At 41.2% G+C, this 25,823-nt stretch overlaps 1 pseudogene; it reads right to left on the minus strand.

The window, feature by feature from the left end:
• Positions 1–4,784: 4,784 nt before the first annotated feature.
• LOC131552873 (tripartite motif-containing protein 16-like) lies at positions 4,785–25,612 on the minus strand (annotated as a pseudogene).
• Between the last annotated feature and the right edge of the window lie 211 nt (positions 25,613–25,823).

Below are 25,823 nucleotides of genomic sequence, written 5' to 3' on the forward strand. Positions count from 1 at the left end.
TATCATAATTCCGTTCCGCCGGGCTGAGTTTTTTGGAGAAATAGGCGCATGGATGGAGTTTGGGAGGCTTCCCCTGCTGCTGAGAGAGGACGGCTCCTACGCCTGTGGTGGATGCGTCTACTTCCACAATGAACGGTGTCTCTGGGTCTGGGTGAGTAAGGAGTGGTGCGTTGGTGAATGCTTGTTTGAGATCTTCAAAGGCCTTTTGGGCTTTCGGGTTCCAGGTGAGAATCTTGGTTTTTCCTTTTAGCAGGTCGGTGAGTGGACTGGTGGTGGTTCTATAGTTGGGAATGAATCGACGATAGAAGTTTGAAAATCCTAGGAATCTTTGAAGTTCTTTAATGTTGGTGGGGACTGGCCAGGATGTGACTGCTTCCACCTTCCCCTTGTCCATGCGGACGCCACGATGGTCTATGATGTACCCGAGGAAGTGTACTGAGGGTTGGTGGAAGGTGCATTTTTTGGCTTTGAGATAGAGGTGAAACTGACGGAGTTTGTGAAGGACCTACGCAACGTGGTGGCGATGGTCGGCCAGGCTCTGGGAGTAGATGAGGATGTCGTCTATGTATACGATAACGAAGCGGTTTAGGAACTCCCGGAGCACCTCTTGCATAAACCCCTGGAAGACTGAGGGGGCGTTGACAAGCCCATACGGCATTACCCGGTATTCGTAGTGACCGGTAGGGGTGATGAAGGCAGTCTTCCACTCATCTCCCTTTCGTATGCGGATGAGGTTGTAGGCGCTGCGGAGGTCCAATTTCGTGAAGATGGTGGCGCCGCGCAGTTGTTCAAGGGCTGCTGGGACAAGGGGAAGGGGATACCGGAATTTGACTGTGATTTCGTTGAGTTTACGGTAATCAATGCAGGGGCGTAGGCCGCCGTCCTTCTTTGCCACGAAGAAAAAGCTGGAAGCAGCAGGGGAGGTAGATGGCACAATGTATCCTTGGTGTAATGCCTCCTCAATATACTCCTCCATGGCCTTTTGCTCCGGTGGTGAAAGTGGATAAATTTTCCCTTGTGGTACTGGCTCACCCGGAAGGAGATCGATCGCACAGTCCCATGGCCGATGTGGGGGTAGCTGGGCAGCCCTCTTCAGACAGAAGACGTCACTAAAGTGGGAGTAGCATGAAGGGATGTCGACTGATAGGTGTTCTTGAGGACTTTCTATGGATGTGGTGCCAATAGTTATTTGAGGTCTCTCTTGTTGCCTTGGTTGAGGTAAGTTGGGAAAACAGCGAGGGAAGCATTTCTCACCCCACTTTAGGACCTCTCCTGTCCTCCAAGACAGATGTGGATCGTGCTGCACCAGCCACGGTCGACCCAAAATGATGTCCACTGTCGAACCCTCCAGAACCAGCAATTGAAGGTCTTCCCTGTGTAGTTGACCAATCTGTAGTTGAACTGGCTCGGTGCATAGATGGATAGTCCTTTTGGTGAGTGATTGGCCCGTTATGGATTGTGCCTTTTCGGGGTGTCGAAAGTGGGGATGCGGAGCTGTTGGATGAGTTTCCCCGAGATGAAGTTCCCCGCGGAACCAGAGTCGAGGAGGACGGTGACTGTAAATACATCAGAGCAGGCAGTAAGCAAAGCACGAGTGGAGAGGGGCTTAAGCTTGGGAAGAGGAGTGAGGACAGAACTCACCAAGACCCGTTGTGGTCGTAAGGGGCACTCCAACACTCGGTGTCCATCGTCTCCGCAGTAGAGGCACAATTTTTGAGAAATACGTCGTTGTCATTCTATTAGTGGTAAACGGGTAGCATTAGTTTGCATGGGTTCTGGAGGGTCATCCTTTTCTGGTCGGCGAGGAGGAGGTGTAGCGATGGCGATGGCAGGATCCGGAGAACAGGACTGGATGCGATTAGAACAACGAATAGCGAGTTGAATAAACTTTTCCAGACCGTAGTTATCGTCGTAGGCACTGAGGTGGAGGCGGAGGCGAGGGTTGAGTCCTTGTCGGAACGCTGTGATGAGTGAAGGTTCGTTCCAACCACTGGCGGCTGCCAGGGTTCGAAATTGTAAGGCATATTGGTGGATGGTGTTGGTACCTTGACGGAGTTGATACAGTTGTTCACCAACAGTGGAATCTCCATGCGATACGCTAAACACTTCTTTGAAGTGATGGATGAAATTGTTGAAGCTGTGGGTAGCGGGTCCAGCCTGGTTCAAAATGGTCTCAGCCCATCTCAGAGCAGGACCGGTGAGCGAGGTGACGATGTATGCAATTTTTGACTGATCTGTGGTGAAAACGTGTGGGTGGAGGTTTATGTTCAAGGTGCTTTGGAGAATGAAGCCATCGCATTCCTCCGCCGAACCAGAGAAGGGCGCTGGTCTGGCCACAGGAGTGGCGAAAACGATCGGTGAAGGAGTGCTCGTAGTGGGGTTAGGCGGTGATTGTGGTGGTGGTGGAGCTGGTGGTGCCGTTGGTGCGGGCGGTTGCGATAGCAACTTCTTGAGAGTATCCACCAGCTCTTAAAAGGGGTCCGGCGTGCTCATCCTGTAGTGACTGTGTCGGTCTGATCTTCTGTTATGGACGGACTTGGACACAAAGGTGATGGGTGAGTATAAGGTGGTTTATTAAAAACAGGTTCAGCACACGGGTGAATCGAGAGGTCTTGAGAGGTGAGTAGATGTCTTGTGAACAGCAATGCTTGTGAGGATTATAAGGTGGTGATAACTCTTTTCTTCTTCCAGGAATACAGGTAGACGAGACAGGTTGAATCCAGGGAGTGATACACACTTCGTGCTGGGACTTCTGCAGAGAGAGAGGGTGACACAAGGAGGAGGAACACAGGAGGTAAGTCATACAAGGTAAGCGGTCTTAGAATATTGGAAGGATATAGTCTTCTTCATTTCAGGATGTTGGGATGTCTGAGTCCACGTAGCAATGACGAGATCGGACAATGAAGTGTGTGTGTGTGTGGTGAGCTTTTGTAGTGGGTGTTGATGAGGAAGTGATCAGGTGCAGGTGTGTGTGATTAGAACTCCGGGGATGTGGAACGTTGTGATTGGTGGAGTGAAGGGCCTGACTGGTCTGTGACAGATGTACGGTTTGTTAGGATAGGGCAATATTTGGCTGAGATACAACTATTTGAATATCTAAATATTGATAAAATCTCCTTAAAGTTGTCCAAAATTAAGTTCTTAGAAATGCATATTACTAATCAAAAACAAAGTTTTGATATATTTACGGTAGGAAATTTACAAAATATCTTATTTAATATCCTAATGATTTTTGGCATAAAAGAAAAATGGATAATTGTGACCCATACAATGTATTGTTGGCTATTGCTACAAATATACAGTATCTCACAGAAGTGAGTACACCCCTCACATTTTTGTAAATATTTTATTATATCTTTTCATGTGATAACACTGAAGAAATGACACTTTGCTACAATGTAAAATAGTGAGTGTACAGCTTGTATAACAGTGTAAATTTGCTGTCCCTTCAAAATAACTCAACACACAGCCATTAATGTCTAAACCACTGGCCACAAAAGTGAGTACACCCCTAAGTGAAAATGTCCAAATTGGGCCCAAAGAGTCAATATTTTGTGTGGCCACCATTATTTTCCAACACTGCCTTAACCCTCTTGGGCATGGAGTTCACCAGAGCTTCACAGGTTGCCACTGGAGTCCTCTTCCACTCCTCCATGATGACATCACGGAGCTGGTGGATATTAGAGACCTTGCGCTCCTCCACTTTCTGTTTGAGGATGCCCCACAGATGCTCAATAGGGTTTAAGTCTGGAGACATGCTTGGCCAGTCCATCACCTTTACCCTCAGCTTCTTTAGCAAGGCAGTGGTCGTCTTGGAGGTGTGTTTGGGGTCATTATCATGTTGGAATAGAACGGAGGGGATCATGCTCTGCTTCAGTATGTCACAGTACATGTTGGCATTCATGGTTCCCTCAATGAACTGTAGCTCCCCAGTGCCGGCAGCACTCATGCAGCCCCAGACCATGACACTCCCACCACCATGCTTGACTGTATGCAAGACACACTTGTCTTTGTACTCCTCACCTGGTTGCCGCCACACACGCTTGACACCATCTGAACCAAATAAGTGTATCTTGGCCTCATCAGACCACAGGACATGGTTCCAGTAATCCACGTCCTTAGTCTGCTTGTATTCAGCAAACTGTTTGCGGGCTTTCTTGTGCATCATCTTTAGAAGAGGCTTCCTTCTGGGACGACAGCCATGCAGACCAATTTGATGCAGTGTGCGGCGTATGGTCTGAGCAGTGACAGGCTGACCCCCCCACCCCTTCAACCTCTGCAGCAATGCTGGCAGCACTCATACGTCTATTTCCCAAACACAACCTCTGGATATGATGCTGGGCACGTGCACTCAACTTCTTTGGTCGACCATGGCGAGGCCTGTTCTGAGTGGAACCTGTCCTGTTAAACCGCTGTATGGTCTTGGCCACCGTGCTGCAGCTCAGTTTCAGGCTCTTGGCAATCTTCTTATAGCCTACGCCATCTTTATGTAGAGCAACAATTCTTTTTTTCAGATCCTCAGAGAGTTCTTTGCCATGAGGTGCCATGTTGAACTTCCAGTGACCAGTATGAGAGAGTGAGAGCGATAACACCAAATTGAACACACCTGCTGCCCATTCACACCTGAGACCTTGTAACACTAACGAGTCACATGACACCGGGGAGAGAAAACGGCTAATTGGGCCCAATTTGGACATTTTCACTTAGGGGTGTACTCACTTTTGTGGCCAGCAGTTTAGACATTAATGGCTGTGTGTTGAGTTATTTTGAGGGGACAGCCAATTTACACTGTTATACAAGCTGTACACCTTATGTCGAGATCACGAGAAAACAAGAAAGAAAAATAATCATAATCTATAATTATCAGCTGTTCTTTTCATCGCCTGAAGAAACCAGAACATTTGAAATAATGAACTTGAGCGAGATATGTGAACGAGACCTTAATGAGAAAAGAAGAGTCTCTATGGCTGCATCCGAAAACTGAAAAATGCTGTCATTCCAAGGTAGGAATCCAAAGTTAGCTTAATTTCCTGTTTCCTGAGATGCCTTCATCTGATCGATTTTTGAAGGCAGCATAAATGTATCCTTCGCTGCCTTTGATATCCCACAATCCTGTGCGTTCTATTCCAAGACGGTTGAGCTAAAAAGTAAAGATGGCGGCTGGAAGTTGCGTTTGGTGGTTAGTTTGTGTGTAAACGTATATTTCTGGTTAACTTTTTGCACTTTTGATGTTATTTCTAGCAAGAAATGAGTATTATAGTATCTAAATATTAGTTTAGTTATCACCAAAACTCGTTCTATTTTGTTGAAGATCGTTAAACCGTTACACTGCCTCAGAAGCCTGTCCCAAATCAGTTTCGTGAGGTGCCTTCGAGCATAAACGCTGCCTGCAAAGTTATTGCCTCATAAGGCAGCGAGGCAGCAAGGCAGCTGTCTAAGTTTTCGGATGCAGCCTATAACATCTCACTGTTACTGATTCATCATGCAGCTCAAAGCATTATGGGTAGAATCTCTCATCAGTCTATTCTGATTCATCAACACAGTTTCACTGATGATCCGACATAACCAACATAAAACCCAGGATAGAGCGGCTGAGTGAATGTGGTCTGGACTGTGTGGATGAGGCTCATTGTGTCAGAGACGCTGTAGAAGGACAGAGTTCCTGCACCGTGATCCACAAACACTCCTATTCTACTGATGATGGACTTCACAGAGAGAACAGTCTGTATCTTATTGTGTCTGAATGAGTATCTGGAGGGAGAGCAGAACAATCTCCAGGACTGATCATTATATCCAAACCAACACTCAACACCGTCTCCCTTCCTGCTGATGCTCTTATATGACACTGATATAGACACACCTTTATCACACATAATCTCCACTCCACTCAATCTCCCAGTAACAGCGTCCACACACACTCTCTCTACACAACACCTGAGAATTCAATCCATCAAATCTGTCTGGATGATCAGGATACAGCTGATCTGTGCCAGTGTTAGTAATCACTCTGTTGTTCTCAGACAGAAGGAGACATTTATTCACTGTGTACAGATCCAGAGTGAGCTGATGGGAATCTGATGGAGATAAAACACATCAGAATCAGGAATTATGAATCTGTTTGATCTTTTCATGTAGCTGAAGTCTTCATGTTCAGTGTATCATCAGTGTCTCAGTACAGATGAACAGATAACTGTGTAAATCATCATTTACTAGGGCTGCCCTCTATTAGAGACTTAGTCGATCAAAAATGTTGGTAATTACAGCATATTGGTCAGGACTAGGGGTGTGTGATATATATATCGTCTGCGATAATATCGTAATTGTCGTTTTAACGATGTGTGATTTGACATTATCGAGTATATCGCAAAAACCAAACAAAACACACTACAGAGTGCACACATTCATCACGTGAAGTGTGTTCTTTCACTGCATGATTCAGCCTATTAAAAACATTTAGAATCATCACAAAATCAAAGTCCCTTTAAGGCAAGTCATGTCACTCGGCGGCCATCTTTGAAACGCCTCTCGGGCATGGAGGTGCAGCTCCTATCACTTTGAATGGGGAAACATCAAATTCTCCCAAACAGTTCACTAAGCTTACGATTAAATTTCATATTTGAAATCACCAATGAAATCTGACAACAACTGTGTCATAAATATTGTTTCTTTTGCTCAAATAGCGTTATAAAAAGTTTAGATCAGCCAGTGCGCATGCGCAAGTCCTAGGTGCACATGTCAGTACGTTGACTGTTTCTATAGCAACCGGCAATTCTGCGGTGATGCGCTAACTTTACTGATTAGCGATTGGCTCTTTCATTCAGAAGGCGGGGCTTCCTGCGTTTGAGTGGCCATATTAAGCATTGCATTTTTCCTCATTCAAAACTATATGAGTGACACGTCTTGGGTAGTCTATATAGTCTTTGACAAAATTCAAGATATGGGGGCAGAAAATTGATATATTTATATCATTTCATATAGTTAATATCACACGAAGAGTGCCGTTTTTCTTCTCCAAAAATTAGCATGATTACAAATGCCATATTGATTTTTTACAACAGTTCAATAAACAAGAAGTTAATATTATGACACTTACGTTTTAGACACTATATCCCCTGTTTTTGCTCTATTTCTGTAAGACTTTAGCCAGCAATACTTCCTCCAACCACTAGGGGTCATACTTCTGCCATGATGAGCAGTATTGCTCCCAGCCACAAGGGGGCGCAGGATGTCTGTTGCCTGCAATCTTCCTCCCAGTTGCCAGGGGGCAACCATTAGCAAGAACTCTGTGCCTAGCAATTATTGTTGATGATACTCACCTGTGTAGGGCTCTATTTAAGTTGCCTTTAGCCATTGTTTTTTGTTCAATCTTGAGCCTACCTACCTGTGTATCCTGTTGCAGACCGTGAGTCTTTTGTAAGCCATTGTGCTTGTTTTGTTTTCCCTTTTTTTGTAACCATTGGAAGCTTTGCTTCTGGTTTTGTTTATATTTTGATCTTCTACAAGTAAAGCCACTTGAAGTTATACCTCTCGTCTCCCAATTGTTATTCCTCTGCACTTGGGTCTCAAAATCCTCAACTTTGGTTAGCTCACTTAGGAAGAACACCAGCTCTGTGTCCAAAAGATATGGGTTCTAGCCCTGCTAAGGACAACCTTCAAGATTTCAGTTTATAGTCTAGCGCAGGGCTCCTCAAATCTGGACCTCGGGATCCACTTTCCTGCAGAGTTTAGCTGTAACCCTAATCAAACATACCTGAACATGCTAATCAATGTCTTCAGGATCATTAGAAAATCATAGACAGGTGAGTTTGATCAGGGTTGGAGCTAAACTCTGCAGTGGATTGGACCTCCAGGGTAAGATTTGAGGAACCCTGGTCTAGCAGTTCCGGCTTCTGTATCATTACAGCAAGATTGAACCAAAAGATGGACCCAGCAGAGAGTCAAGGCCCTTCGTCAAATGTGGAGAGAATATTATCCGAGCTCACCAATCAAGCTACCGCTATTCAACATCATGAACAGATACTCACAGAAATACTTCAGCGTTTGAACTCTCTGGCTTTGCCCCAAAATCCTCCATCTCCGGAGGTTCTTGAGTTACCCATCTTTCCTCAACCTCAACCAATTCCAGCGGTTCCTCTTCTTGAGCCCAGGCTACCACCTCCTGAGAGATATGATGGAAATACCAGGGGCTGCCGAGGCTTTATCACCCAATGCTCTCTAGCCTTCCAACTTCAACCCAGTAGTTTTCCTACAGAGAGCAGTCGGGTGGCTTATATCATCACCTTATTAACTGGAAGAGCTTTGGAATGGGCTACGGCTCTCTTGGAACATTGTTCACCATTCATTTCTGGTTCTGAGCAATTCCTAGCAGAGATGAGGAGGGTCTTCCATCATCCAGGAGGAGGAATAGGAAATGACCAACGATTACTTCAACTCACCCAAGGAGCACGCAGTGTAGCAGAAATGGCTATTGAGTTCCGTACTCTGGCAGCGGAGAGTGGCTGGAATGAACAGGCTCTTCAAGCAGCATTTCATCAGGCTCTTGCACCTGAGCTAAAAGATGAATTGGCTTTCCGAGATCCTGCGCCTAACTTGGATTCTCTTATTGATGTCGCCATTCGAGTGGATAACCGAATTAGGGATAGGAGGTCCGAGAAACAACAAGACCGACTCACAGCCCAAAGCTACATCAGTCCAGTTCAACCTGTTTTCCAGCCTCTTTCCACAGAGGAACCCATGCAGCTTGGGAAAAATCGCTTATCACAATCTGAACGGGACAAACGTATGCGGGAGCGGCGCTGTCTGTACTGTGGTGAAATAGGACATTTTCGAACTCATTGCCCTGAACTTGTGGGAAAAGAGATTTCTCGTCCAGAGAGAGGGGGGCTGAGACGAGAGAAATAACTGACCCCCGATCTTCAGCTGGATTTTCAACAGTGATGCATTTCTCCTGGGGCAGTGGTTGGCACAAGAGTTCTGCGTTTATTGACTCGGGCGCTGCTGGCAATTTCATGGACCATACTCTGGCCAAGAGCTGGAGGATACCACTAATAACTCTCCAGGATAAGTTCACTATAACATCTCTAGACAACAGACCTCTGGGGTCCGGCCAGGTAACACACCGTACTATTCCTATTTCAGTTGAAATAGACTCCCATCAAGAATCACTCTCTTTTCTCATTATAGACACACCCGATTTCCCAGTCATCCTCGGCTACCCTTGGCTTGTTTTTCACAATCCTCAAATTGACTGGCCAACTAGCCGTTTCACCAGATGGAGATGTGCATGTCCAATGGACGGAATTATTTCTCCTGAGTCTTTTTGGGGGCCTAAACGACAACTCTGGAACCAGCATGAGTCAAATACACCAAGAACTAAGGTACTAGCCGTTCCTCAAGTCAAACTAACACCACCTGCTCTGATTGTTTCTTCTCCTGACCTATCTCGAGTCCCCCAGGAATATGTCGATCTCCAGGATGTGTTTAGTAAATCCCGGGCCGATACTCTTCCTCCTCACCGACCCTATGATTGCGCCATTGAGTTGCTGCCAGGAACTTGCCCTCCAAGAGGTAGACTCTTCTCGTTGTCTGCTCCAGAGAGGTCTGCAATGGACAATTACATTTGTAAGGCACTGGAGAATGGATTTATTCGGCCTTCCACTTCACCGGCAGGGGCTGGTTTTTTTTTCGTAGGTAAGAAGGATGGAGGTCTTCGCCCATGCATTGATTATCGTGGCCTAAATAATATCACAGTGAAGAATCGCTATCCACTACCACTTATGGCCACATCCTTTGAACTTCTCCAGGGCGCTACCATCTTCACTAAGTTAGACCTCCGGAATGCGTACCACCTGGTGAGAATCCGGGAGGGGGACGAATGGAAGACGGCTTTCAACACCCCTACAGGGCATTACGAGTATCAGGTCATGCCCTTCGGGCTAGCTAATGCCCCGGCCGTCTTCCAAGCCCTTATCAATGATGTTCTAAGAGAGATGCTTAACAAATGTGTGTTTATTTATCTCGATGATATTTTAATATTTTCCCAGAGTTACGAAGACCATGTTCAACATGTCCGGCAGGTTCTCTCTCGTCTGCTCTTGAACAACCTCTTCGTCAAACTAGAGAAAAGTGAGTTCCACAGCACTACAGTTACTTTCTTGGGTTTCATCCTGTCATGTGGCAGTGTGCAGATGGATCCCAGCAAGGTTCGTGCAGTCCTGGAGTGGCCCCACCCTGATTCATTGAAACAAGTCCAACGCTTCCTGGGTTTCGCCAATTTTTATAGGAGATTTATTCGAGGCTTCAGTTCCATTGCAGAACCTCTCACAGCTCTCACCAGGAGGTCTGGCACACCCTTCCAGTGGACGGAGAAGGCTAACCAAGCGTTCAAACGACTTAAACAGCTGTTTACTTCCACTCCCATACTGACCCTACCAGATCCTGAGTTATCGTTTATTATCGAGGTGGACGCATCGGACGTGGGCGTGGGAGCAGTTTTGTCCCAGAGAGCGACTAAGGACAATAAACTCCATCCTTGTGCCTTTTCATGTCGACTGACAGCAGCAGAGAAGAACTATGATATTGGGAATCGGGAGTTGCTGGCCGTTAAGTTGGCATTGGAGGAATGGAGGCACTGGCTGGAGGGTGCTAAACACCCATTTGTGATCTGGACAGACCACAAGAACCTCACTTACATCCAGGGAGCCAAACGGTTAAATCCTCGGCAAGCTCGGTGGGCCCTTTTCTTTAACCGTTTTGACTTTGTCCTCTCTTACAGACCTGGCTCCAAGAATATTAAGCCTGATGCTCTGTCAAGGCAGTTCGAGTCCCAGGAAGAGGAGGACAGGTCAGAGCCCATCATACCAAGGTACAGAGTGCTGGCAAGCATCCAGTGGGACTTGGAGACAGCAGTACGGAATGCCCAAATTCACCAACCTGACCCAGGTAATGGCCCATTGGGTCGCCTCTTTGTGCCTAACACCATCAGGTCTGAAGTACTGCAGTGGGGTCATGCCGCACCGTCATCTGGACATCCAGGGGTCCTAAGAACCCTGAGGCGGATCCAGTCTAAATTTTGGTGGCCCAACATGGGAACTGATGTCCGGAGAATGGTGGCTGCTTGTTCCACTTGCGCCCAAAATAAGGAACCTAGAGCCCTCCCTCAAGGTAAACTACATCCCCTCCCTATCCCGAGACGACCCTGGTCCCACATATCCATGGATTTTGTTAGTGGCCTACCCAACTCTCAAGGTAACACAGTGATACTTGTTGTAGTCGACAGATTTTCTAAGGCATGTCATCTCATTCCCGCCCCTAAAATTCCTACAGCAGGCCAGACGGCAGAACTTCTCATGCAACATGTCTTTAGGATTCATGGGTTTCCTCAGGATATGGTGTCTGATAGGGGTTCCCAGTTTACCTCAAGATTCTGGAAGGCTTTTGGACGTCTAATCGGTTCCACCATCAGTTTGTCCTCAGGGTTCCATCCCCAGTCCAATGGCCAGACAGAGAGAGTGAACCAGGAGATTGAAAAGACCCTCAGGTGTCTGGTCTTGAACAACCAGAGTACGTGGAGTTCCCAGCTGGTCTGGGCAGAATTTGCCCATAACACCCTCCATCACTCATCATTGGGTATGTCCCCATTTGAATGCCAGTTTGGGTTCCCCCCTCTCTGTTTTCTGAACAGGACCTTCAAGCACAGGTTCCAGCACCGGCCCAGTTAGTCCGGAGGTGCCGGGGGGTCTGGCGGAGAGCTCGGGCAGCCCTGTTAAAGTCATCTCGGGAACAGCAGAAACAGGCCAATCGACGTTGGCGGATCGGTCCGTCACTCCGTCCAGGGCAGAGAGTGTGGCTTTCGACTAGAAATCTCCCATTGCGCCTCGAGTCACGGAAACTAGGTCCTAGATACATTGGACCTTTCAAGATTCTCAAGAAAATAAACCCAGTCTCTTACCGACTCCTACTGCCCAGGTCTATGCGCATACATCCCACATTCCATGTTTCATGTCTCAAACCTGTCATCTACTCTCCTTTGTCTCCTGCAGTTAGACCACCTCCAGTTCCTCAGATGGTGGAGGGGCAACCAGCTTACTCCGTGGAGAGACTTTTGAACATGCGCAAAGTACGGGGAGGGGTCCAATATTTGGTTGACTGGCAAGGCTATGGTCCAGAAGAGCGCTCGTGGGTACCAGCCAGAGACATACTGGACCCAGAGCTCATCAGGGACTTCCAACGACAACAGTCAAACAGCACTAAAAGGAACGTCAGGAGCCGTTCATCAAGAGGGGGCTCCTGTAAGACTTTAGCCAGCAATACTTCCTCCAACCACTAGGGGTCATACTTCTGCCATGATGAGCAGTATTGCTCCCAGCCACAAGGGGGCGCAGGATGTCTGTTGCCTGCAATCTTCCTCCCAGTTGCCAGGGGGCAACCATTAGCAAGAACTCTGTGCCTAGCAATTATTGTTGATGATACTCACCTGTGTAGGGCTCTATTTAAGTTGCCTTTAGCCATTGTTTTTTGTTCAATCTTGAGCCTACCTACCTGTGTATCCTGTTGCAGACCGTGAGTCTTTTGTAAGCCATTGTGCTTGTTTTGTTTTCCCTTTTTTTGTAACCATTGGAAGCTTTGCTTCTGGTTTTGTTTGTATTTTGATCTTCTACAAGTAAAGCCACTTGAAGTTATACCTCTTGTCTCCCAATTGTTATTCCTCTGCACTTGGGTCTCAAAATCCTCAACTTTGGTTAGCTCACTTAGGAAGAACACCAGCTCTGTGTCCAAAAGATATGGGTTCTAGCCCTGCTAAGGACAACCTTCAAGATTTCAGTTTATAGTCTAGCAGTTCCTGCTTCTGTATCATTACAATTTCGACAGCAAAAAATAATTCCAAACAGCTACAGCACTATTTTGCATCTCTGAGCAACATGATAGTGTTTCGTTCCTGAATGAATCAACTGTTTAAATGATTGGTTCAGTCGCAATGACTCACTTATTAACAGTGACTTGCTGCCACCTGCTGGCGGTTTTAATTTCACATTTAAAGTATCTTTTCATTTTATTTATTATTATTATTTTTTTTTATAATTTCAAATATCAGTTTTCAATGTTTTATGTTTAATATATCAAAACATTATTTATGCATTTGTAACTGCAGGTTAAATGCATTCATGTCCTGCATTAAACAGTGTGTAAACACATCTAAATGCCACTTCAGATGCAGCTTCTGTGTTTCCTCTGCATTGCAAAGATGAATTTTGTTGATACTGATTTAATTTGCTTGGCAACAGCCCAAATGTCTTATTATTCTAATTCACTGATTAAACATAAAAATTTGACTCACTGCTGATGCACACTTTTAGACAAAAATGGCTTTATAAAGGTAGAAATGCCCATAAAAGGTAAAAAAAATCAACTTAAACTTATTGTGAAAGATAAATTTATGTCACTGCTGTGAGAACCGACCACCATACATGAAGAATATCAAAAACTTTGGGAGTCTGCTGTCAACGGTACAATAACACACTCAGCTAAACATCGAAAAATGGAAAAATATTTTCAGATTATGTAATCCGTATGAAACACGTCCACTGTGGAGATGACGAGTCAGTGTCGACTTCATCACTGCAGCCGAAAATACAGAAAACACTCGTTTATCAATGAATTATGATGTTAAAGCAGTCTTCTTGCTGTTTTTTCCCTAAAACATTCATAATCATTACTTCTGCGGTGCTCTGTGGCAAGCTTTATGTGTGCGCTTGAGTGCTGATAGGCTATAGGCAATTAAAGGGTCATTATTATTAATTATATGGTTAGTTAATATAAACGTGCGATTAGTCGACTAATCACTTCAAATGAACAACTATTAGTCGATCAGAAAAATATTTAGTCGAGGGCAGCCCTATCATTTATAAAACTCTTCTTTCTCCTTCTACAGAAGAACATGAACACACTCAGTGAGTTTTTCTGCTTGTTTTCTTACTGACTTACATTGTAGGAAGTCGTTCCTGGTCCAGAGAACAATGTTGGTGAGTGTGACTGTGGAAATCAACAGACATGAACAGTGTGATTCTCATGATCCTGCATTCATTCCTAAGACATTTCTAATATGATGTTCTCCATGATATGAGATGATGATGGACTGGTTTCTGAGAGCAGATGAATCTCCAGGACTTCACCTCTGTCTGAGATCTTCTTGAGCTCCTCTTTGCAGAAATCCTCCTGTTTGTCTCTCAGCTGATGAACAGATTCTCTCAGATCATCAAACGAGAAGAGAGAACTGAAGAGATCATCATTTACGTCTGTAGATTCAGGAGGAGCTGAGAGAGACTGGAAACTCTACAGAAAACAGAAATCAAAACTCATCAGCTCCACACTTCACACAATAACCTGCTCCAACATCAGATTTGTGCGGCTCTTGTTGACTCGACTGATCTTTAGTAACTCACCTCAATCCAGCACTTTCACAGCATCAGCTTCATTCTTCTCATATTCATTACATCACATTAGAGCTACAGATTCTAGTATTTTCCACTTGTATGAACTTTCTAGGAAATAGTTTGGATGATAAAACATCTGTTGAGAACATAAATGTCCATCTAACATTCAGCGAATGGTAAAGCGCATTTAAACTAAATGTACAAAGCAAACTTTGTATAAAGCTGAAAAAAAAAACTCAACATCAACAATGATTTTTCTGTCAATCAGATGCACGTAAAAGTATGGCAAGCCGTTTTAACTTTTATTCATTCTCAGGATATGACTTCTTGATATCAACAATTAAATTTTCACTAGTTAAAATGTTCATTCTTGATATCAGGAATTAGATTTCCACTAGTAACAATGGCTATTTTTGATATCAGCAATTGCATTTCCACTAGTAACAATGTTAATTCTTGATATCAACAATTACATTTTCACTAGTTAAAATGCTAATTGTTGATATCAAGAATTAAATTGTTGATATCTGTAATTGTATTTTCACTAGTTAAATGTCACCATAGACTGCCATTCAAAATCAATTGTTGATATCAACAATTTAATTCTTGATATCAACAATTTAATTCTTGATATCAGAAATACAATTCTTACTAGTAAAAATGTCTATTCTTGATATCAACAATTTAATTGTTGATATCAACAATTAAATTGTTGATATCAACAATTAAATTGTTGATATCAACAATTTAATTCTTGATATCAACAATTTAATTCTTGATATCAACAATTTAATTTCTGATATCAACAACTTAATTCTTGATATCAAGAATTTAATTGTTGATATCAAGAATTGGGAGGGTAATTTTGATATCAACAATTTAATTCTTGATATCAACAATTTAATTCTTGATATCAACAATTTAATTCTTGATATCAACAATTTAATTCTTGATATCAAGAATTTAATTCTTGATATCAAGAATTTAATTCTTGATATCAAGAATTGGGAGGGTAATTTTTGATATCAACAATTTAATTCTTGATATCAACAATTAAATTCTTGATATCAACAATTAAATTCTTGATATCAAGAATACACATTTTTACTAGTAAGAATTGTATTTCTGATATGTGCATTTAGAATTGTAACTAGTAAGAAATGCGTTTTTGATATCTGTAATAGTTTTGTCGCCCTTTTAACATTTAAACATATGTATTGCTGATATCAACAATTGAATTGAAAATATTACAATCATTAAATAGTGTAAATATAATCTATTGCTAAGAAAATATGCAATTTTCACTTACTGTAAATAGAATTCAATGTTTTCACTGTTTTCAAATAGCCGAAATCAAATTCTAAACTATCAGCCATTTCAACTGGAAGATGAAGGCTGTGATATTAATTTCATCCACTAGAGGGAGCCACAGTATAAGGAATCATCCATAATAATAATAATAATAATGATAATAAGCAATGAACCAGATGGGCAAGATCAGTGGCGCCTGCAGGTGTACGGCTGTATGCACTGTGCGTACCATGAAACATTTCAGCAGTAGATTATAGGCCCGTGTCCCGTATTTCTGTCGACTGAACCAGCCATGCCATTAATAATGAATGTATCAGACTTTGCATGCCAAAGTCAATTTCTGCTTATAAACATTATGTCAAATAGAAATCGTGCTACACGCGCTTTCATAAGATTGGGTTCGACTACAGCAATTTGTAGCCTATTTTACAAACGGGAATACAACGAATTCATGACAATGTTTTACATTCAAGCTACCCATAATATTTAAAGTGAAAAGTTATTTAAAATAATCTGGAATGCAATAAAGTCATTTTTAAAGCTGTTTTTAAAGCATTTGCTGCATGGATAAAAAAAAAATAGGCTAATAAATACTTCACATATCAGACAAAATTGCGTTGCAGAAAATCCTTTAAAGTTTAAGGAATTCAGAGCAGAGCAACATAAAAATCAGAAAAAAATATAATAGGGCCTGTTTTAGGCTTTTCCTTATTTTTATATTTTAGAAGGTGATGAAAAATGACCGGCCATCTCCTCATTGGATGTGCCTTTAGAGAGAAATGCATCTTTACAGATTACATAATGAAAGAGTTTTTGTTTTCGATTTGAATTATTTTGTTTTAAAGTAGTAATTTAAAGCTTTCTATAGATATATTTATCATATTTGTGACTCAATTCGTTGAGTTTCGGTTCATCATTGTGAAGCGCTCCTATTCAAGACGAGACGGCAAGCGCATCCTCAGTTCTCCTATTTATTTTATGAAAGCACAACCTTTTGTTGATATTGTGAATGCACACAAATGAAAGTAGACCCTTTACAGTTCCGAATAATGTTACTCTTACCTTTATGAGCAAAAATTACAGCATATTTTAAGTTGTTTCCACTCTCAAGAAAAAAATGCAAGTGACCTCTCTGGCGCCTCCGTGTCCTGCAGAGCGCGCTTCAGCTTCCGTTCTTCCGCCATCTTTGGCCAGTGCTGACGTAAGGATTATGGGAAAACCAGAACTCATTAATATTCATTAACTCATTACCATAGCTATTCTTACTAGTAAAAATGGCATTTCTTGATATCTGTAAATGTATTTTTACTAGTTAAAATGTTAAGATATCAGTAATTATATTTTCACTAGTTGCAAGGGCAATTTCAGATATCAACTGGCTTTGTTGATATCAAGAATTAAATTGTTGATATCAAGAATTTAATTGTTGATATCAAGAATTACATTCTTGATATCAACAATTTAATTCTTGATATCAACAATTTAATTCTTGATATCAACAATTTAATTGTCACTAGTGACAATGTTCATTTTTGATATCTGAAAATGTATTTCTGATATCAACAATTGGGAGGATATCAACAATTTAATTCTTGATATCAACAATTTAATTCTTGATATCAGAAATGAACATTGTCACTAGTGACAATTAAATTGTTGATATCAAGAACTAAATTGTTGATATCAAGAACTAAATTGTTGATATCAAGAATTAAATTGTTGATATCAAGAATTTAATTGTTGATATCAAGAATAGACATTTTTACTAGTAAGAAGTTAATTCTTGATATCAACAATTGATTTTGAATGGCAGCCTATGGTGACATTTAACTAGTGAAAATACAATTGTTGATATCAAGAATTAAATTGTTGATATCTGTAATTTAATTCTTGATATCAACAATTAGCATTTTAACTAGTGAAAATTGAATTGTTGATATCAAGAATTAACATTGTTACTAGTGGAAATGTAATTGCTGATATCAAAAATAGCCATTGTTACTAGTGGAAATCCAATTCCTGATATCAAGAATGGACATTTTAACTAGTAAAAATTGAATTGTTGATATCAAGAATTCATTTCCTGCGAATGAATAAAAGTTAAAACGGCTTGCCTATTGCCATTACCATGATATAAATTCTTGATATCAAGAATAATATTTTTTACTAGTAGAAATTTAATTGCTGATATCAAGAATTAGCATTTTAACTAGTGAAAATGTAATTGTTGATATCAAGAATTAACATTGTTACTAGTGGAAATGCAATTGCTGATATCAAAAATAGCCATTGTTACTAGTGGAAATCTAATTCCTGATATCAAGAATGAACATTTTAACTAGTGAAAATTGAATTGTTGATATCAAGAAGTCATATCCTGAGAATGAATAAAAGTTAAAACGGCTTGCCATAAAGAATTGTATTTCTGATATCAAGAATTGGGAGGGTAATTTTTGATATCAACAATTTAATTCTTGATATCAACAATTAAATTCTTGATATCAACAATTAGCATTTTAACTAGTGAAAATGTAATTGTTGATATCAAGAATTAACATTGTTACTAGTGGAAATGCAATTGCTGATATCAAAAATAGCCATTGTTACTAGTGGAAATCTAATTCCTGATATCAAGAATGAACATTTTAACTAGTGAAAATTGAATTGTTGATATCAAGAATTCATTTCCTGCGAATGAATAAAAGTTAAAACGGCTTGCCTATTGCCATTACCATGATATAAATTCTTGATATCAAGAATAATATTTTTTACTAGTAGAAATGTAATTGCTGATATCAACAATTAGCATTTTAACTAGTGAAAATGTAATTGTTGATATCAAGAATTAACATTGTTACTAGTGGAAATGCAATTGCTGATATCAAAAATAGCCATTGTTACTAGTGGAAATCTAATTCCTGATATCAAGAATGAACATTTTAACTAGTGAAAATTGAATTGTTGATATCAAGAAGTCATATCCTGAGAATGAATAAAAGTTAAAACGGCTTGCCATACATTTTTACTAGTAAGAATTGTATTTCTGATATCAAGAATTAAATTGTTGATATCAAGAATTAAATTGTTGATATCAACAATTGATTTTGAATGGCAGCCTATGGTGACATTTAACTAGTGAAAATACAATTACAGATATCAACAATTTAATTCTTGATATCAACAATTTAATTCTTGATATCAACAATTAGCATTTTAACTAGTGAAAATGTAATTGTTGATATCAAGAATTAACATTGTTACTAGTGGAAATGCAATTGCTGATATCAAAAATAGCCATTGTTACTAGTGGAAATCTAATTCCTGATATCAAGAATGAACCTTTTAACTAGTGAAAATTGAATTGTTGATATCAAGAAGTCATATCCTGAGAATGAATAAAAGTTAAAACGGCTTGCCATACCTTTGTGCACATTTTAATATGACTTTAAACCACTCAAGCACAAGAAGACTCATGCTCAGAAACAGCTATTTTAAACTATTCAAGTCAATAAAGACTCGTGCGCTGTTTTCTGTGCTGCACACTCATCCACGACGTGCGCACAAAGAGCCGCCTCTCATACTGTACACTGTGTGATACTGAACTGAGTCCTCTTCCATGTCTTTTTGCATTTGAAAGGACAAAGACACACAAAAATATGTCAAAATGTCCTCGTAAACAGTCGGTTATGTAAGTGAACGTAAACAGTTGTGAAAGAAAACGCATGTGTAACATTATATTGGATCTCTGTAATATATTGGATCTATGAGTCTCACTTATGAAACAGACATTACATGAGAGTGTTTAATACTCCATAATACTCACATCGCCTCATTTTGGGTAAAAATAGAAAAATAATACTAAAGTACTTTGTAACGCAGTAACTTGAGTAGTACTACTTTTTTACTCTTACTTGAGTCATATTATTTTTCAGTACTTTTACTTGCATTCAAGTGAATTATTCCTTAAGTAGCACTACTTTTACTTAAGTACTCTTTCCACCACTGTCCCTTAAGACACGATCAGGTTTGGCTTGGTTTCAATACACCGAAGCATTGCTAATATACAGCCTCATTCATGTTTGGGGTCTTCATGGTCAAATTCAGGCAAATAAAAATCAGTTTTATCAGATTTGAGGATCACCTGATCCAATTTTGATAAACGTTACTCAGAATCTGTACAATTGAGTTCACTGATTTCACCATGAAATGTTTCTCTGTGAGTCTGGTGTCACAGCAGGATCTGCTCAAGTCCACTATGATCCTGTTCTTCTAGATCTGTGTTACCTGCAGGAACTGGATGTGATCCTGTGTGTGTGAAAGCTGCTCCAGCTCAGCGTCTCTCCTCCTCAGATCATTGATCTCCTGCTCCAGTCGCTCCAGTCGTCCTTCAGCTCGACTCACTGCTTGCTTTTCCTGATCTCTGATCAGCCGTATCAGCTCAGAGCGGCTTCTCTCAATGGAGCGGATGAGCTCAGTAAAGATCCTCTCACTGTCCTTCACTGCTGTCTGTGCAGAGCGCTGTTAGGACACACAGTGATTCAGGCTTCAGTGAGTCTGAACTGAGACAGAGACAAACTTCTCTTCTTCTCCAGACTCACCTTATGAGACTCCACAGCCTCTCTCAGCTGCTGAAGATCTTTCTCTCTCTGCTGGATTCTCTGCTGGAGCGTCTTCTGCGTCTCCTTCAGCTGCTTCTGCAGGACAAACAGATGATAGTGAATCTCACAGACAACTACTGGCACTAAATCATCATGTGATCAGATGAATCCAGTAAACACAGGGTGAGGCAGTTTAAAGATTACTTATCTAAAATGATAACTAATGGCTGTAGGTTCAAACTCCAGAAGTCAAGATCAGTTTCAGTCATCATACATGAATTACTACAAGTGTAAGTATTATTAAAGTGAAACTGACACAGACGTAGAGCTTCAGACTGACAGTGTTTCTGCATTTTGACTGATGGAAGTATATATTTATTATATGTATTATATGTCAAAGAACAGATGAATAGTGTAATGAAAGCCCATTTTACGAAAGATTGTGTTGATAAAGGTTTACGGTTCATTTTCATCCAACAGTGAAACTCTTCTTGCAGCTGCTGTTCATTTCTTCTGCTGTGTGAATGCTGTCAGCTGTTAATATGGTGCTGATATAAATACATATGAAACGAGTGTCAGCGATATTTATTCAGTGTTTAGTGTTAAATACCTGTTTCTCTGTCCTCTGGTCTGCAGCTGATACAGTGTCATGGTTTTTATGTTCAATAATCGTACACAGCACACATATACATTTCTGATCAGTGCGACAGAAAACCTTGAGGAGCTTCTCATGTTTCTGGCAGATCATCTCCTGCAGTCGTCCAGTGGCTTCAGTCAAATTGTGTCTCTTTCCTTTAAAGAAACTCTCATGTTGTTCGAGGTGATTCTGACAGTAAGAGTTCAGACACACCAGACAGGACTTGACGGCTTTGTATTTTCTTCCAGTACAGACGTCACACTGCACATCTCCAGCTCCAGCTCCAGCGTCACAGTCAGCAGAGAGTTTGGTCTTCTTCAGTTTCTCCACCACTTCAGCCAGCATGGTGTTTCTAGCTAAAGCAGGTCTTGGACTGAAGGTCTGTCTGCACTGAGGGCAGCTGTAGACTCTCATCTGATCCTCCTGATCCCAGCAGCCTGTAATACAGCTCTTACAGTAACTGTGTCCACAGGGAATGGTCACTGGATCCTTCAGGAGATCCAGACACACTGGACACATGAACTCCTTCTTATTTACTGAAATTCTGTCTTCTGCCATTTTACTGCATGAACACAGAGACACAAACACACAACAGCTCAACTACACTTCAATTTCTCTTTTCCTGAACTCATGTGATTCCTGATTCTGTGTTTGAGTCACGTCTGTAAAACAGGTGTGTCTTTGAGTCTATAAACCAGCTTCCTCATTCCTGCTCCTGGAGAGTCTCTCTCTCTCACACCAACACGTCACATATTGAAGCTTGGTCAGGACCAGTTGGCGTCGCTTTTTGACGCTCTAGGTACCCCTTTAGCATCATTTTTCGACTTGCAGGGTCGTCCGTTGTTTTCAGTTTTGTCTTAATTTAATGGTTTGCATGCATTTATTTAAAAAAAAAAAAAGAAATAATTTTATATAAATATAAATTTATACTTTCATTGGAGCACCTAACCCCACCCCTCCCCTCCCCTAAACCTACCCACTTCTGAACAATATAAAACACGTAACAGGCAAATATAAGTGCAGTCACAGAAAACTGACCATAAACAAGCAGCATAGAAGCATTACAAACAAGTCGTTTTGCATTTCAAGTCTTCTGAAGACATACGAAATCTTTATGTGAAGAAGAGAGTAAAACAAGGCTATAATCGCTAAAAATGCGATTAATTATTGTTTTGGTTTTTTTGCATGTTTGCCACACTTTAATGTTTAAGATCATCAAACAAATTTAAGTATTAATCAAAGATAACACAAGTAAACACAACATGCAGTTTTTAAAAAGACTCATTGCCAGTTATCACAGACGCTTGACTGCAGTTATTGCTGCTAAGGGTGGCACAACCAGTTATTAGGTTTAGGGGGCAAGCACTTCTTCACACAGGGCCATGTGGGATTGGATTTTGTTTTCCCTTCATAATAGGGGGTGGGTTCAGTGATGTCGCCGCTGGTGCCACTTCTCGTGGGCGTTGAGTCCGATCTTTGAGCCGCACACTCTTCCGTAGATGGAGCAGGGGAAACCAGATATCAGGGGGGTACCAGCGGCCCACTGCTGTCTCTTGATGCGTCTCTCAGATCGTCGGTCTTGGTTGGTTTAGTGTATTTGGGAGACTGCAGTGGCACAGGTGACCTGCCAGGCTGACCTGTCGAGTGCCAGAGATTCGAGCTGCGTGAGGGGAATGTTCGCTCGCTTTAGGAGGTCCCTGATGTAGTGCTTAAAACGCCGTTTTTGCCCCCCAGCGGAGCGCTTTGCGCCCATTAGTTGACTGTAGAGGACTTGGCGGGGCAGGCGGTGTTCAGGCATGCGTATGGTGTGTCCTAGCCAACGCAGATATTTTTTGGCCACTGCTGCTTCCATGCAGATTGAGTCAGTGTTGTTGAGGATGACTGTGTGGGGGGTTCAGAACAAATTGAGGATCTTCTGTAGGCAGCGGGTATGGAAGGCCTCTAGGTTGGGGATATGCTGGCGGTATGGGGTCCATGACTCTGCCCCATAAAGCAGAGTGGAGAGACATACCACGTTGTAAACAGCGACCTTGGTACTGATCTTCAGGTTACGGTTTTCAAAAACCCTGCTGCGTAGGCGTCCAAAAGAACATGAGGCTTTATTTATTCGGGTGTGTATTTCTGTGTCAAGGGAGCAGCATGAGGACAAGGTGGAGCCGAGGTAGGTGAAGCGGTCCACTGTTTTAAGTGGAACACCATTTATGTGAAAACTGGGGGGTATGGGGGCGGGGGTGGAGAGATGGAACATGACCTCGGTTTTTTGAATGTTAACCTGTAGGCCAAAAGATTGGTAAAGACTGGATATTGTGTTGAGGGCGTGCTGCATAGAGTCCGGGCTGTGGGCCAAAACGGACACACACACACACACACACACACACACGTTCGTTTTTGTGAAAAGTGGGGACATCCCATAGGCGTAATGGTTTTTATACTGTACTTACTGTATGTGCTATTGTCCTACACCAACCCTACACCTAAACCTACCCCTTACAGGAGACTGTGCATTTCAACTTTCCCCCAAAAAACCTAATTCTGTGTGATTTATAAGCGTTTTGAAAAGTGGGGACATGGAGTAATGTCCTGAGATGTCACCTTCACCTTGTAATACCTGTCATACCTTTGTTATTATACACATCTATGTCCTGACTTTTCACAAAACACGCACACACACACACACACACACACACACACACACACACAGACACAGATCATGCTAAAGTTTATTTATTTGTTTGTTTGCTTAAATGTTTATTTTTGTAAAATGGTCTTTTGTACTATCCACCACACATGCAAAGTTTGCCATTGGCTCTCGACTTGTACTTGCTCTTATGAAAAAGTTCTTAACTGTAGCAAATATTATAATAAGGCTAGTCTATTAATCATTACCAGGCCAATAATGACTTTTTTTATTAAACTATATTGCATTTGTTATGAGAAACAACAGCCTTTAGAAACACTAGCTACAACATGCCACAGTTGTAGTATAAATCTATAGAGAACAATCTATTACCTTAACAGATTATCTATAAATTCTACAAGTTAGACAAACTTTACCACAATAAATAAGCCTACAGTAAAACGTGATAAATTATAGTAAAGGTGGTCATGAGTAGTTTAAAAATATTTTAATATTATGTTAGTTCTGGTGCAAGATGATGTTTTCTCCTCTTTTCATCAGTCTTTTTAGTTTGTGCCTTTTTTAGATAATGTTTGACTTTCTCCATAGCATTTTAAAGTGGCAGTTTCTCAATAGAATTCAAATAGATTGCATATTTTATCATCAGCTTCACGATAGGAATGGCTCGCGCAAATCTTCTCACGCTTCTCGAGAGCTGTGAACGCGCACAGAGTATATGATTCGCGCGTCGCTCGTGCACAATTAACTGTGCTTCAGTTGTGCTGATGTCTGTAGTTCCCAGCCCTGTCCAGCTGGTGGCGCTCGTGTGGCAGCAGAGCGCGGGATCATCAGCTCCACAACAAAAATAACACTCACGAGTCTTTGCTAGGCGAGTATCGTAAAGCGAATCGCTTGATCTGAGGTGTCTACAGCAATCTATCACGCTACATTAATGAGCGCCAAAACAGTATTTATTGCTTGAATTTCCTAATAAAATGGACAGAATTTGAAATCGGAGACTGTATTTCATATCAAAAGTAACAACGCACAAATCTAGGGTTGCTGCGATAGTCGATGTGAAGCCACAACACGTTATGTCACTTGCCCACTTGCGATTTACAACGTCGTTTCGATTTTTTTTATTGAAATAAAAATAGTTTAGTTAAGTTAGAGAACAGACACTACAATTAAAACTGAACGCGGCTGCCGAACTACAGTCGCATCACAGATCAGATTTCTGTTATCACGTGAGGAGAAGTTTCCAAAAGACATGCAAAAACACCTGTTTTAAACATATTTTGGATTTTGAAAAGCATGTTGACTTCTGCCATTTATCTAAAGTGATATTGGAAGTTTTTTTTAAACATTGCTTTCTTATTTATTTGGTTCCACAGTGTTTGCTGCTTTTTACTTAAACTGTGTACTTTTTATTTATTTTACTTTAAGTATGCAGTGCCTCCAAGCTTTCTTATTCGTTTTGCAAATAAACGTTCTGTTGTTTCTCATTTATTTGGTTCCACAATGTTTACTGATCTTCAGTTTTGTATACCTAAACTGTCTGTAGACTAATATTTATTATTTTATATTACGCATTTATTCGTTTTGTTAATACAAGTTTTGTGTTCAACGATGTATTTTGTTGTTAATTTGAAAGTGAAATTAAAATGCAGACGCTGCTTTTACAAGCTATTAAAGGAAGGATGGAAAGGAGGGAAAACTCCAAAAACTGTCACATGTCGATTAACCGTCACAACCCTAACGTTAGCTACATTAAAAACAGATGGGCACGATTTGAATGGGTTCCTGTGGAGACCGGAACAGAAGAGCATCCAATCAGAAGTTAGAATTTGTAATGGACGGCGCTCATCGTTTTCTCAGGAAAAAGGTCTATATGCTGGTCCTCTGGGTTCATTATTAAAAATGAAAATGTGAACAAAAATAAAAGCAATTAAATGTGCTATTATAAGTAAAAATTAAAATTAGAATGACGGGTAATAATAGATTGTGACGAAATTTTTACGACCCTGTCCGTCATAATGACGGACAATGTTAAAGTGTAACGCAAACTCTGCCTATGACGTTATAACAAGCGCAACAACTTTAAAGATTTGAGCGACGGGGCAAGATGGCGTGTGGAGGATAGACGTGTGATTTTTAGTTCTGGCGGTGGTGGTAGTAATGTGATTAATCAGTTAACTTTAAGTCTTTATACTTGTTTTTGCTGACTT

The sequence above is a fragment of the Onychostoma macrolepis genome, chromosome 14 (assembly GCF_012432095.1).
Source record: "Onychostoma macrolepis isolate SWU-2019 chromosome 14, ASM1243209v1, whole genome shotgun sequence".
In the NCBI taxonomy this organism is placed as follows: domain Eukaryota; kingdom Metazoa; phylum Chordata; class Actinopteri; order Cypriniformes; family Cyprinidae; genus Onychostoma; species Onychostoma macrolepis.